At 42.0% G+C, this 14,101-nt stretch overlaps 1 long non-coding RNA gene across 1 annotated transcript; it reads right to left on the bottom strand.

Annotated features, from left to right (window-relative positions):
- Window positions 1–2,544: 2,544 nt before the first annotated feature.
- LOC136786629 (uncharacterized) lies at window positions 2,545–9,675 on the bottom strand. Its single transcript, XR_010825807.1, has 3 exons — window positions 8,616–9,675; window positions 3,998–4,158; window positions 2,545–2,680 (listed from the first exon to the last, which is right to left on the bottom strand). It is a non-coding gene; the product is annotated as an uncharacterized lncRNA (long non-coding RNA).
- Window positions 9,676–14,101: the final 4,426 nt, after the last annotated feature.

Below are 14,101 nucleotides of genomic sequence, written 5' to 3'. Positions count from 1 at the left end.
ATCATTGTCCTGTTAGCATTGGCATTGGAACTTTCCATCCATATTTTCATATTTCTGTTTATATATCAGGAAAGCAGTGACCTGTGAAGGCCAGAGAATCAAACTTGTAAGCAGGGAGGAAAAAGGACTCTTCACAGATCCTGATCTAAGCAGGGGTATTTTCCAAAGATGGAACTGCCTTCAGAAACAATGTCACTGAAATGGCAGGATCAGCCAACTACACCAGCCAGTGAGTCCACCCTTCCTAGCTTCAAACCCTGAGCACCACAGAGCCCAGGGTTGTGCACCTTTGGATTAGTAGAGGAGCTGAAATCATGAAGGACAAGCCCAGCTACGCAATGCAATTAATGGATAAACTCTTATCCTTCACTTGCACTGAGTGACCCCTTACTGAAAGCAGTGGGGCTGCTTGGGAAGAGAGGTAATTGGGCTAAGTGAGTGAAAGGAAAAGCAACTGCTAAAATTTCCAACCCTTTTTACAGTGCAAAAATAACCCTGACTGTACAGTTACGTAAATGGATTGCCAGGGGTAAAGGGATTCATCAGCAAGGATCTGGTGCTGCAGTAGGACGCTGGAGGACCGAAAGATATAGCCGCATACGCTCCTTAGCACCAGTTCCTGTTAAGTAAAACGAGTCCCACGTGTAAGGGCTGTGCTCTGACAAATGGCCTCAATTCCCTACCCCGGGTCCCACCCTGTGAATAATGGGAGAGTTATAGCAGATATTCCGAGAGCAGCCGAGCAAAGCATGTTTGCTTTCAAAACAGTGTTCCCTATGGATAAGCACTGAGCCTACTTGGCAGCTGTGTGAGGAAGTTTGCTCTGATTATGTTCTGACTAAACAAAATAATTTGGGGCTCAATGTATGCAAGGCAGAGAGCCTTTTCCTAGTGCTTGTGCAAACTGAAAGGAGAACTGGGTGGCTTCAGGTAAGGTGTGACCACAGCAAGCCCTTAGTGGAACCAACACATGATTGATTGCTGTCATTTTAAGGAGGCTGAGTGCTGGTTATCGAAAGTACAGCTTGCAGGGCTGAAAAGGCAACATATTTTCACTCTGCCATGTTCAGATAAATGAATGTTGCCAGAATTCAATGGGAGGTGGCTGATACTGGACCTGTAACCAGCTTGTCCAGGAGCAGAGAGAGCCATGAACGTAATAGTGCATACAGATCTGTACAGACAGGAGGTGGAAAGCAAATGGCGCGTTGTGGACAGCCAGTGTAATGCCTTTCCTGACCAAGTGAAAAGCAAGAAAGGGAGTACATAATTTTCTTCAGTATCTTTAAGTGAAACCCTACTATAAGGAAGACTTCCAAGTAAGAACTGAATTTGAAGACCAAGTCTAGCACACATTAATTTGCAAGTAATCGCTTTAACCACTAGAGCACTTGGTTTAAGAATAAGAGAATCACATGCAATAAGAGAATAAGACATGCAATAAGAGAATGCAATCACATGCAATAAGAGAATAAGAGAATCACATGCAATACATGTCTGCTAGTATCTGTATAGTGGTAATGTGGGCTGCCTTTGATTATTATAGCAAGATTTTTCTGCTCATCTGTGTAACTAACCCTTTAAAACTCCCAGATCTGAAGACAGTCAGAGAAACGCTTTCTAACAGCATTCACATAAACATTTTTCTGGAGGAGGACACTATTTTTAATAAGCAGCTGCTAAATGGATCAGTGCTCCTGCCAAAATTGAGGCTACACATGTGGGTGTCCTGCAGAAGCACAGGGAAAAAGTCAAAGTTGAATTCCACAAAATAAAATAAAATAAAATAAATAAAATATGCAGGGAAAAGCCTAGGTTCCAGGTTAAGATACAGGAGGTGGAGGTTAAGTCCTAGCTCTGCCAGATTTGAAGGACAGCTTTTCATTGCTGAGTGATCTGAATCATGCCGAGTAAAACTTGAGAACTTGGCCGAGACAAAGCATTATCTCACAGCTGGGCAGAGAACCGCTCTCTTAGGAAGTGTAGCAATACAATTCTGAAAAATTTTCCTTTCCTTAAAGTGTTACAACTAGCTCTAGTTTACATTTAAAATGCAACTATGTGTGTCAAGCTACCCAGCTGACGTGCTGTGTCCCAATAGGCTTCTGTGTTAAACTGCTTCTAGCAATGTGTCTGAGGAGTCTGAATCCATAAAGTCACTGAAGCCACCCTAGCCCACAAAGAAAAACAGGGGAAGTCCCCCATGACCTGTATCAGTATCACAAAGACAAGATATCTGTGGTTTAAGTTTGTAAAACTCATGATCCTTTAATAACCACAATATTTTTTATTTTTCTTTACAGCAGAAAAAGAAACTACAGAGGGACAAGATGCAGTGGAGTTCTTCTTCACTTATTAGAGAGGAGAGTGGAAGCGGAGGCCCAGGTGTCCAACAAAAAAAAAAAACACCATTAGAGAAGTTGTAGGCTTCAGAGCAACAAGGCTGTGTCACTGATTAAAGCATCAGAGCTGCCAAAGGAGACTCAACAGCTGTCAGCAAAAGAAGTCAGAAGCAGAGCAGCAGGTGACAATGAAATAGCTGGGGGTGCCCAAGGCCTTGGTTGAAGGCTTTGAAGGTTGAATCTTGGTTGATCTTGGTTGAAGATCCAGCACTGTTCATGAACTCCAAAAAAGCCAGAGAGGCATGAGATGAAGATGCAGAGATCATTGATGACAAAATCTAAAGAAGACGAGAAGAGGGATGGTCAGACAGCAAGGCAGGAGGAATTAGGCTGAGCAGCTGGAGAAGGAGTGGATGGCAACCAAGAGAAACCAGAATGGAGGGCAGGTCAAATGAAATCTTGTTGGCAGATGAAGAGCAGGACACAATCAATACAGCACTGAGCTGGTTCACCAGAGTACTGCAAACCAAAAGGGTTGTTTCAAGACAGGACTCTTGATGGGTAGTGCTGTAATTCCAGTTAGTCAACCACCCCAGCTGCTGGCAAGTGGCTGCCAGGCACAACATCAGGGTGTACAGCAACGAGCTGAGTTTATGTTACTGAAATCAAATACAATTTGATTTTATTACAGGGGCTGATTCATTATAATACTTTTTTTCATGAAACAGCAAATATTCTATGTCAGTTCTTTGGCATTTATAATCATAAGAAGTGGAGCCTGAAGAAACATAAGAGGCAGGCAAGGAAAGCAAGGTTTTACTGGCTGGAAAAGTGGCTACAGCCAGGTGGATCATGCCAGTTGTCCCATGTAAGCACTAGAAGTCTTTTATCACATCTCATTTTAAAAGTAGTTATAGAGAGAAATTAAATGACATGTATACTGCCTTTCTATCTCAACACTTCTGTAGCCAGCCTTTCTTAGGAGTATGATCTTAGACAGAAAGAAAAATAAGAACTTCTTTTTAAAAAAAAAAAACAACAAACAAACCTATAACTGACATCAGTGTTGGTTGGTGTTTGTTTGATTGCTAGATTTTTAACAGAAATCCATTATTTTTGTAATGGTAGGAGACTCTGGATGACTCTATAAATGCTGGACTTTAAACCCTACTTTGGAGAGCTTTAGCAATATCAGACTGTGTAATTTTAGTAGAATATATACACATGGATGGGAAATGAAGAGATTTGTTCTTAGGTAGTTGAAAAGTGAGGTATAATCCAACAGCAGAGTAGAACTGACATAATCAAAGGTATTTCAAATTATGAAATATATATGTAGTCTGCCACAGCTATTCTACAGTGTACTGTATATCAGTGCAATTTTCCTGGGAAACTTTTGAGACTTTCTACAGTTTAATTAAATAGTTTTGCTTTCTGTTAAATCCTGCTCCCCAGAACTCTAGCGGAATTTGAGTTAATTCCATGGTCTTTTGTTAGGGGACTGCAGACTCCACATCAATGTAACACATCGACTGTGTGTTAATGGTGGCAGCAGAGCTGATCTTTCATAAGAAATATCGCAAAAATGACATACAACATCAAGGACAAAAAAAAAAAAAAAGCAAGGAGCTATGCCAGAAGGCTTTGGTACTCACATTATGAGGACTTTCACTGTGTAACAGCTTTCCTTCACTGCTGGCTTTCATATTTTGATGAAGTAGCACTTCGTCCTTATTATCCGTGAGATTAGGTTTGTGAGACATTCATAGCTGAAGTCTGCAGACCAGATCATTCAAGATTTTCTGTAGGACTGATTCTGCACCAGGAAAATTGATGTGAATTTTATTGCTGGCTTCTCAGGACATCTGATGCTTTTATCTTAGAAAATGTTCATATAAAGCAAAGTTTAAAGTACTTTTGATATTACGCTTTATTGTCCTAATATACTAAAAGAAATGAAATGTGCCGGTGTTAGGATAGGCTTAGATGTATATTAGACTGTCTAAAATTGTAGCCTTTGAACAGTAGCCTGCAAGTTTGCAGGAAAGAGTAGCAACAAGTGGCATGAAAAACTAATCTTTAAAAACACATTTATATTTATTGAAGGAGAGGCTATTTGTGCTGGTAACATATCAGACACTTTTAGAATATGAGAAGAAAACTAGTGAAACATTCTCTGAATACTATTGAAATACAAAAGGCCTGGCCCAACTCCTTCCTTCCTCCTTCCCTGAGCAAGAAATAGCAATAAATAACAATGAAAGTTTCTTTACTCTCCTAGTCAGAATATAGCTTTCCGGAGATATTTTGAAGTGGTATATACATTTGAAACAGAAAATATTCGTCTCTTAATATTGATTGAATAGTAACAGTACAAAAAGGTATTTCCTCTAATTTTAGACACATTGTTCCCTGTTGTCAGCTGGTGCTATTCTGCTGATTCCTGGGGAGATGGGTTGAGAAACCATTCCCTGGGCTATGCAAAATGGGCCAGGGTATTGCTATGTCTTCAGAGATCGTTCTTTTATTCCTGTCACTGCTTGTATTGTATTGTATTATATTACCTTTATTATATTTATGATATTATCTTTATTATATTTATTATGTTTCTGGTGTTGCGCCTATTAGAGTGTTATGGGCCAACTGAACAAGCACCTATAATACCAGTGTTTGTGACAATGATTCAATGATTAAAACCACAAATCTCTGTTTTGCTCTGAATTGCATTTAAAGGGCTCCTGCTGTGCATTAAAAAAAAAAAAAAAAAAAAAAAAGAGACTTGTCATGGTGACACAGAGCCACAGAAGAACAGACCTTGCAATAGGTCCTTGCTGCAGCACTGAGTATGGGAAGGGCTGCAAGAGAGGAGCAAGCAGGGCATCTGGAGCAGCAGCCCAGGGCTCCAGGGTTCCCTCAGGCACTGTCTGCCTGACTGTGCCTTGGCAGAGTTTCCCTAGGCCCTGCTCAGCTCCAGCAGCCCTGACCTCCCTGGTCAGACACCATGGAAGAAAAGTGAAGTGTCAGCAGTCAGCTGGCTCTGGTCACTGTTAAGAAGTCCCTCTGTAGGCCATGGAGTTGGGTTTTATTGGCCGTGAGCGTCCACCGGTCATGCACCAGAAACCCCCTTAAAAGCCTTGATAAATATAAAATTTTGAGCACCACTACAGAAATGCTGGCAAGTCATATTGAGACTGACTGTGTTTCAATGTGGAAAAATAAATGTTTGGAGATACTTATTCTTTACATGGAGAGCTTTGTTTTGAACCAGATGCCCCTGAGATTCATTTCACATCCCAGGGTTTCCCACAGCCAATGCTCAGTCTCCTGATGAAGGCAGTACATCATTAAGGGTCTCTTAAAATAAAAGAGGTTACAGGTATCACTCTTCATCTTTAGCATGCCCACATCTCTTGGGATACAGCTTCATGAAGATGATCTGAAGAGCAATCAGGTCCTTATAGAGCAAAAGGCTTTAAGCATGAAAAACTGAATCTGACTATTTTGACATTGTCCCTAGATACCTGGAATTTGCCAGAAACTCCCTAGATACAGTTATAATGGCCTCCAAAACGGATGCCATTATCAATCCCTGACAGGTTTCCAGTACTGAGCATGTTTAATTTTTCTCACATAAAGTATGTATGTCATTAAAGGAGCTCATGCCATTTTGTGATTGACAACGATATAGGACAAACCAGCACGCTTCACAAGAGCTCTGCCATGCTGTTGAGGACCAGAGTTCCAGCAATAACAACCATTTATTTTTCAGACTAAAAAAAAAAATTAAAAAATAAAATAAAATAATCCAATTGCAATTAAAAAGAATGACATCAAGCAGTAAAATCCTTGTAAAACCAGCATTAGGGAATTGCAGTGACAATGACAGGGTATTTTAGTCTGGGAAGGTAGCTTGGGCAGTATTGATAATGCTCCTTGCTAATGTAAGCAAACCCCAAGTGACAAAACCAGACTGAATTCACCCAAATTAGAAGCAGGTGCCACTCTGTGGACTTCATTCTCTAAACCAGACTACATCTGTCTCGGCTCATCTCTCACAATAAGGCTGGATATTGCTGACAGATCATTTTATGCCCCAATCTTTCTACGTGCAGAAGACCCCCCTCTTTCTGTATGCATAAACATCCTTATAAAAGTCAAGAGAATTATCCTGGCCAAGGTCTCTGGTAGGTTTGACTTTATTTCCCTGAATCACACTACAGCATCAGAATTAACTCCTAGGTTTACTGAACCCAGAATTGCATGCTGGGCTCGACATCAACCCAAACCATCCCAGCAGCCACCAGTCAGAGTATCACCTCCTCCTGTGTTGCTCTATTATCTTCAGTTCTCTAAGGCAGGTGTTTCCGTCTAAGTGTTTGTGATCTGTGGAGAGGTTAAAGCAAGCTAATGCAATCTGGTTCCAGTTCAACAGAGCTTGTAAGCACATAGCTTAATTTGATTGGAGTCCCTGGAACTATTACACCATGTGTTATTAACCATGTGCTTACGTGCTTTGCTATGCTGAGAAAGGACTTCCCAATTTTGTATACTGCTAGTAGACAGTAGCACTGTCTAGACAATGCCCAAAGCAACCACTGCTTCTCAGTAGCTGTTTGGTGGGAGACTTGCTTCCTCCATATGTTTTGTGACGAGACTTTCCCTGAATGTTGCAGTGAGCCCAAGAGCCCAGAATGCACAGGATTTGCACAAATTGTATCACTGGATCCTGCAGTCCCAAGCCCTCTGCTTTGCCATTTCTGATGGAAGAAATTTCAGAGGAGGCTAATTATATAGCAATTTCAACCAGCCAGCTAAGCTGAATACCTTTTTCTGTTCTGTATTGCACAGCACAACTGAGCTGAGTTAGCACAAGTCTGTGTTGCCTAGATGTTCTTATCAGCTGGGTCAGTTTCTTATTTTTCTCTGCCTCACAATGCCAAAACTAAAGATGGTGAATCCTCTGTCCACTGATCTGCCCAAGGACTGCTCTACCCTTTTATCTTGTTTTCAGTTTTCAATTATTCCATGCACAAAAGATGATTGGGAAATAGCAGCAGTGGAAGAACTGTTCTTGTATCATTACAGGACATTCCTTCATGCTGAGCCCTGATGGGCCTTGTTGCACACTTAGTAGGTGTTCTTCATCATGGGTGCCTTGACAGCATCATTAATGCCTCCTCATGAATGCCTACAATGAGGCAAGCAGGTGTTACTGTGACATATGCACCTCTGATGAACGTTCAGATTAACAAAGCATAAAAATTACAAAAGTTCCTTGAAACATGCCACAGGCTTTTACACTATTAAACCCTAATACTGGAGTCTTTCCATGGAAATCTGTTTTTTTTTTCCAAGAGAGTAGATATTAACGTTACAGATTAAAACATAACAAAGTCATACATCTCCATCAGAAAACTGATTGAGCTTTGATCATAGAGCTGTTGTGCTAGAACACTGTCCTGTAAACTGGAAGAGAGAGCGATATAGTTTTCAAAAGCAATAGTTATAGTATTTGGGAAAAGCAGTGTATTTTTTCTCTTCAGTGTACCAGAAAGTGAACATTTCAGTGTGCATTTCTTGGTTGCTTGTGCCATTTCAAAAGAGCAATTAAAATTAAAGGAACATATGACTTTATTTTGTCCTCGAATGAAATTCCTGTAGTCCTCTGGTGTAATGCAGCGGGGCATAACAAACAAAATCTTGTAAGCCATTTATCTAAGAATGGTGTTATATGAAATCAAAGAAAGTTTATTCTAGCCATGTGTGCTGGTGCCGGACATAAGGTGCATATGAAAATGTCCAATACCCATAATTAAACTCACATGGTTCAGCACAAACATGGAAAGTGTAGAAAAACTCTGGATATTTTGCTACCCTTTGGATGTTGTTTCTGATTCAGATTTGTCCCTGACATTGACCCACCTAGATTCTTGATGAATGTGTCACTCATTTTCAGTAGAAACAAAAGCCTATAAAGCTTTACTCTTATGTCAGCACAACAGTTGCCTCCCAAAGCAGGTGAAATATAGCACATAAAAATGAACCAGGGTGTGTCAATGTGTGTGCACTTTTGCATGTGTGTGTACACAGAGGTGCACTATAGACTGCTAAGTGATTCTTTGCAGGAGTATCACACAGTTCACTTGGAAGGGCAAGCTCTTTTTTATGCCTGATTTGGGAGGATAAGGCTAGGAGAAAAATGAAGGAAACAATGCTGGAATATATGAATTTCAGAATTATAGAAAATCAGGTAATCAAAATTAAATTACACACCTTTGAATTGATGCAGATAGGCTCCATTTCCAAGAGGCTTTTTGCAGATGCTGCAAACCTATGGGAGTAGAACTGGAGCAGACACAGGAAGAAAAAAAAAAAAAAGGCAAATGGGCCTCTGTGTCAGGTCCACAACATTTAGATTCCGGCAACCCCTTTGCAAGAGATCTTGCACCAACAGCCAAGTGTAACATAGGAGAGTGGGAGGGTCTCTCCTATTTAAAAAGCAAATCCTGAAGTGGTTTGGTTCCAGTCTGAGTCAGCCAGATCAAGGTAACATAGTACACAGGGCAATCAGGAGTAATCATTGAATCATAGATTGTTTAGGTTGGAAAAGACCCCTATGATCACCTAGTCCAAACTTTACCCTAGCACTGCCAAGTCCACCATTAAACCATGTTACTAAGCTCCACATCGACACATTTTTTGAAAAACTCCAGGGATGGTGATTTAGCTGCTTGTCTGGACAGCCTCTTCCAATACCTCACAATCCTTTCAGTGAAGATATTTTCCTAATATCCATCCTAACCCTCCCCTGTTGCAACTTGAGGCTGTTTCCTCTAGAAGAAAAAGGCCAATGGGATTTTGGCTATAGTTTGCTCTTTTAAAATTGGAGAAAAATGTGAACTGCCTTTTCTTCAGTGTGTTTTCTGCTGGAAGTAGCTGGGACTGGGAGGAGTCTCAGGAGGGGAGATGTCTTCAGGAAAAGCAAATGGTTCCCATTGTATGTCTTGAAGGAACAATGAAATGAGAATAGTTCCTTTCCAATTTCCTTGCCACAAGAGAAAGATGAAACGAAACCAAAACACAATAGAACCAACAACAAACCAACAAAAACAACGCTAGGGTCAGCGAAAAGGGTACAGAGGAAACATCGTTTGGCTTTCTCATGGCAAATTTTGCATCTTTGAATTTGCAATCGGCTCACGCTGCAGCTGGAGCGGCCCCGGGCGCGGGGCGGTGCGGGGCGGTGCGGGGCGGGATCCGGAGGCTTTCCCGAGCCGATGCCTCCCCCTAGCGGGCTGCGCCGCCCTGGGGCCCGCGGCCGGTGCTTCCCAAGGCGCAGCTGGAATACATTAAAAAATAATAATAATTAATTAATTAATTAATTTAAAAAATACATTAAATTTAAAAAAGGGGGGGGGGGGGAGGGGGGATGCTACGCCCTGATCTCCAGGCAAACCCTCAGAGGTTTACGCATGCAGACTTAGCAGAAGCAGCACTTTTCTTTCTTTCTTTCTCTTTTCCTCTGCCTTGTGCATTCTTGCATGCATTTGTGGATCTATTCGATTGTGCCTGCTGCTGCTGGGATATGCCGGTGTCATAACAACTGCTGGCACAAGCAAAGAGCTCTTGTCAGAGGCAAGCAGTGTGGGATATCCAACTGTAGGGCAGCTGTAGTGTCTAATTAGAGGTCTCTCTAAACAAACACGCTCTCCCTTCAAACCTCACACCCACCAGGCACTGGCTGTCCCACGTAGCTTGCTGAAGAAAGATCCATGTGTAAGATGTAAGAGCTTTCCCATGAGATCATCTTGTCATTGGTTTCAGACACTAAAAAGCCCTGCAAAAGCTGTCCTGCAGACCCATCTTGGTGTTATCTTGAGTAGTTCTTACGATAAGGAAATTCTCCCTTTGGTAGAAAGGTGTAAGAAGGAAAGCAGCCTGGAGCTGGTCTGAGATCTCAAACACAGGTTTAAATCATGGGACCTCATTTGGTCAAAGCTACAAAAGCAGATCATATCCACACCCTGCCAAAGATATTTCTTGTGTGTGTGTTGATTTGGGCAATGTCCTCGTTGCTGGGACATTACCTGGGTGCCCAGACACCTCTGAGATGCTGAGCTGGGGTCTTGTGTCCTCACCTGGAGAACAGGTAGGATTGTACCTCCCTGCTCTGCTTGCGTGTATGGGAAGAGTGAGAGGACTCAGCTGGTGTGAGACTGGAGCTGTGAAAATTGCTGTGACAAAACCTTGAACATCACAGACTGAAGTATCTCCATAAGCAAATGCACTCCCTGCCCCAGCCCTGGCTGCCTCCTCCCTCTCCCAGAGACCACAATAGGTGAGTTTGCACTACAGTGGAGGGTTTACGTTTTCCTAATTCACCTGAGCAAAGATGATCCATGCCCATTATCTGAGAACCTAGACTAAGCACAAACTCTGCTCAGCTACTATTTGTATATAAGTTGGATGTACCTATTCCAGCATCTGGCAGTGCTGCCCATTTCTGTGAAGACATCTGCTTTATCCCCTTGCTCAGCTGGTTCATCTCTCTTTCATCTGTCAGGGTAATGACAAAGCAGAGACTGCACAACAAGCACCAACAGAAGGATGTGCACCATGAAAAGCCTCCAGTGATGATGCTACGGTCCTTAACTCTTAATCTCTTCTAGTGGTCAGTTCATTGTGCACAGTACCCAGCCTGAACCAGTGATCCAAAACCCATCTGTTTATAACAGATATTTTCCTAGTGGTCCTACACACATCCTCCTTGCCTCTCAAAATCCAAGAAAAGAGAAACAACCTGTTCTTCACTCACTCACCCTGTGCTGCCTTAGGTTCATGGCCACCAAATTCAGTACAGGGGCACTGGTGCCACCTGGTCAAATGAGCATATGGTGAGATTTGGAGCCTCTAAGGGCATCTCCTGCATATCAGTCACATGTCAGAGTTTTGCTGACCCACTGCTAGTGTTGCAACAAGGGTATTTATAGTACACCTTCACAGAGGGCACTCTCTAGGGCCCCTCCTAACAGATCATGTGTGCGCTCTTAGAGTTTGACCCTAATGGGCTCTTGATGACCACTCACCCCTCAATTAAACTTTCCATGTAAAGGTAGTGCAGGAGCTCCTGAGGCTTCATCTCAAGAGCAAGACCTATCTGTAAGGTTCTTCACAATCTCCCTGGAACAACAGCACCCAGCTTTCCGTTTCTAGCTCCTAGCAGGTTGCTGGCCTTGGACAGCACAATGTGGCAGGGTGATAGCAAACAAATGAGTGTTAGTACAAATAGTCTGGAGGATATAGCCATGGGCACTAGAAAGACCTGTTAGCATTTTACACTGTGTTATTTTTCCCCAGGAGTAAATTTAGCCCAAATGTAATATAAGAAGGGTAAGAAGGCAGCACAGAAATAACTCCAGAGCAAACAAACTCCTGCTTGCCAGTGCTGAAAATGCTCCAGGAGTGTGGAGGCTCTTCTCAGAGAGTTTATTGCTTAGCATAGGCAATAACGATTTATTTCAGTGTCTTCACGGTTAGGTATAATAGCCAAACAGAGGTATGGAAGACCCAAGCTGACACTCTGGTTGAAATCTATTGCTCTACCTAATCATTGTATAACCAGTCATGGCTAAACAAGAATTCACCAGTGTGGCTATAAATTATGTATTTGCATAAATAAATAAACAGGCAGTCTTACACATTCAGCTTTCCCATTGCGTTATGTAGTTTCCGTGAGATGCTTTTTGGGGCTTCTGAATATTGTTTCTCAAGCTCCCAAATCTTCAGTGACATCAGGATTGTTAGCTTTCCAGCAGGTTAAAAAGCACCAACATTTTGTTTTTCTGAGTCCAGAGAATATTTGTGTGCAGTTGGGCTAGATCAGTTTTAGAGAAAGGGATCCAAACTACATGGAAGAGGAAAGATTTTGGATGAAAGACAGAAGAGATGCCCTGGACATCTGTGGTCATGAAATAACCAAGTATCCTCCTTTACAGATAGGAGGACTCACCACAGTGTTCTGGGCATTGCCCAGTACTGTCTCCCAAACCAAAAGCTTTCCTGCGGCTTTATTGCAGTGCATGGTTAAAAAGAACCTGCTTTCCAACCCACTGTGGACATAATTATTGCCATATATTCTCCTTTGTAACATGCTTTGGTATCTTTGGAGAACAAAAGAAAAAATAAATGTATACAAAATATGATGTTTATCCATAGATTTCATATTTTCTGGATGAACAGAGGGAACAGCAGATAACATGAAGCTTTGCTATATGAACCTTTACATTTTGTTTCCTCCATCTCAGTCTCTTTGGTGTTTGTGGTGCTTTCCATTTCTTCTGTTGCTTCACAGAGTGGACAAAGCAGACTGACAATTTGTGATTCCTTTTACAGGTTCATTGCAGCAAAGTGCTTTCAGCTCAGGCATGCCTCTCTTGATTTCAGGGAAGGATAAGCAAAGGTAAGGGCATCTGCACTAGGGACTGACTCACTCCTTCCAATTTTGCTCTGAATACTTTTAAGAGTTCATTTACTTACATTGAATGTGGGCCTGTAACCATCTCCTCACCTTGGAAATGGCCCTTTGCCACAATTTATACCTACAGAGTGGAGCATATGGCTGTTTTTCCCATCTTCTTTCAAATTCGTTGTATGAGAGTGCCAGGACCTGCACTTTAAGTGGAAACACAAAACAGCAGGAGAGAAAGGGAGGCTGGAGAGATCAACATTAAAAAGATATAGCGAAAGAATGAAAGACTTGGCAAATCTGTCCAGTTCACAGATGCTTTTTCTGGCTTCAGGATCAGGAGCTTCAAGACCAAGCACAAACGTTTTAGTTTCTCTTCAGTGCAATCAGCTGCAAGTTTTCTAATGTCTTTATGCCAGACATTTTCCTTTTCCCCTCCTTCCCCCTAAGCACACTAACATAGCCTGTGATCAATGATAAATTCTGCAAAGGATAGGGCCCAGTTGCCCATCACACAAGTTCAATCTGAATGTCTAGCTCCTGCTGCCTCACATCCACCTAGGTCCAGGAGACAGCCAACACCTTCCACAAGTGTTGTATCACCACTTTCTGCCTATCCTCTTGAATTCTGTCATCTTATGCCAAAAGAGCATTCAATGGCCAATCAATGACAAAAACTAAAAGAAGGCCTCAGGTCAGCTTTTCAGCTTCATCACATCATATCTTCCTGATGAACCACCCCAGTGCCAGCCATTTACTTTACAGATTACTTTAGCTCTCACCTGTCTTAACTTCTTTCACAGCTCCTTCCAGTTGGGGCTGATCATCAGATGAGACTGATTAACCTTCAGCCCGTGGAGCAGACCATCTGCAATAAATATTACCATGTTCATATGGCCAGTACAAAGCACCTCTACACTTACTGTGTCAGATGCCACTACTTGTTGGGGTTCTTGGTCACTACCTTGCACTCAACTGACTAAGCAAGGAACTTCAGTTGTTAATACTTCTGCTGGTACCTTGACCCCCAGCTTGGCTACAGTCTCTGACTGGAACCACTTACATGACATGACTTATATACCCCACTGAAATAGAGAATTTGATATAAATGAAAAGCACCAAACCATAAAACAACAGAAAGCACATATCACATTTATCAGTCTGATAGAAACCAGTCTTAAGTGATAAACATTTCATTTAATACTGTCTCCCATAAGATCCTCCTAGAGAAGCTGATGAAGTGTGGGATGGATGAGCAGATAGTGAGGTGGTCTGGCTAAACTGATTGCTCTAG

This window comes from Anser cygnoides, chromosome 1 (assembly GCF_040182565.1).
Source record: "Anser cygnoides isolate HZ-2024a breed goose chromosome 1, Taihu_goose_T2T_genome, whole genome shotgun sequence".
In the NCBI taxonomy this organism is placed as follows: domain Eukaryota; kingdom Metazoa; phylum Chordata; class Aves; order Anseriformes; family Anatidae; genus Anser; species Anser cygnoides.
Note: the sequence above shows the minus strand (reverse complement) of the source record. Positions and strands in the feature narration are given on the sequence as shown.